Below are 1,694 nucleotides of genomic sequence, written 5' to 3' on the forward strand. Positions count from 1 at the left end.
AGGCTGGCAAAGTGGGCGGGGCTTAGTGATAATGACGGAAAGTGGGCGGGGCGGGGAGTGGGCAGGGCTTGGGGGGACCCGGGTCAACCCTGGAAGGGGCGGGCCCACCGTTTTCAGGATCCTGCGGGTCAAAGTGACGTCGGAGTTGGCGATAACTCTATGCTGGGGAGGCCACATCTTGGGCGATTCCTTGGTGGTCATTTTCTGGCTGAGATCCATTGTTGGGCGGGACGGAATCCTTCCCTCTGAGTCAACGATCGCCCCGCCCTACCGGGTGCCCTCGCTGCGCCTCATTGGTCGGGCGCGGACCAATGGGAACCCGCCTCTGCTTTCACTCTGTCTTCTCGGGTTCCAGCCCAGCAGGAGCCCCGCCCGACCAGCAGCTGCGTGGAGTAGGGGCGGGTGAGGGTCTTCTGTCCCGCTCCTGCTAAACTCAGCTCTATTTAGCGCCGAGGACCCTGCCTGTTCCGGCCCCGGACCGTCCCCCTGTTCCCTCACCCCGCTCTCCTTCCTCTGCAGGCCTTGCATTTGAGGCGGAAGACCCCAGAAGCGTCTTTTCCTCCTTTCAGTCTAGACGCCCTCTCCTCGCCAACTCCGTGCAGCTCTGGACTGAGGCACCAGGGGGCGCCCGCGGCCTACACTGGGCGCTGCTGACCAGAAAAGGAACCCGGAACCGGCTCTCTCTGGAGCACGCCCAGGCTTTTCTTCCCTCTCAGGCGTGCATCTTTACTTTTCTCCTAAACTCTAAGGGCCCCCACAAAACTTGCAACCAGGGGAGCAACAGGCGGCAGCAGCTCATCCGGGGCTTACCCCCTGAACCTGTCTCCAAGGCCCCCTTTTCTCTGACTTTGCTGTGAGCTGACAGCAGCCCGCCATGGCTCTTTTTTTTTGTTTTTTGTTTTTCTCTCTCTATAACGTTTCTTGAGAGCCAAAGCGGAGTATTGCCTAGGCTCTCTCCTGTTGCTTCTTCTACACTAAGCCCCCAGCGGTCCCCAGCTTTAATAAACATTCTCATTCTCTCAATCTCTCTCAAAAAAAAAAAAAAAAAGGAGAAAAAAGAAAGAAAAGGGACCCTGAGGTTCCTCGAGGGCGGGATGGGCACTCAGAAGGAGAGCCTGGATTCCTTTTAGAAGGTGGAGGATCTTGGGCGGCTTGAAGGATGGAGCCTGGGTCTCTCCTGCGGGAAAGGCCTGGGTTCCTTGGGTTGTGTTCCCTTGCATTTTGTGTCTTTATTTCAAGTGTCTTGCTGGTCTCTGCAGATTTGCCTGCTGTGTCTCTGCCCACCCCAGAGTGTTTGAGTCTCTCTGAGGCTTTGCTTTAGTGGGTATATGTGACCATGGCCATGAGTGTGTCCTTGTGTCTGCTGGTGGCTGGCTTGTGTGTCTGCTCTTGTGTATCTATTATGGTCTCTGGGGCATCTGTCTCAGTGTGTGCCTGTTTTGTGTATCTCCATGTCTGTTTTGGTATGTGTGTGATAGTGTGTGCGACTGTTCTGTTCTCCCTGTGCTTGATGAGATATGTCCCTGTGTGTGCTTGGTGGGCTAGCTTTGGTGGCTGCTCCTGGGTATCTATAATTATAGATATGTATCCAGATATGTGTGGGGTGTGTGAGAGAGAGAGAGAGAGGAAGAGGAGAAAGAGAGTTTGGGGGAGGGCTGCTGTGTGTGTCTGTTTTCCTTTTGATAACGTGCAAT

Source organism: Myotis lucifugus, unplaced genomic scaffold (genome assembly GCF_000147115.1).
Source record: "Myotis lucifugus unplaced genomic scaffold, Myoluc2.0 scaffold_341, whole genome shotgun sequence".
In the NCBI taxonomy this organism is placed as follows: Eukaryota; Metazoa; Chordata; class Mammalia; order Chiroptera; family Vespertilionidae; genus Myotis; species Myotis lucifugus.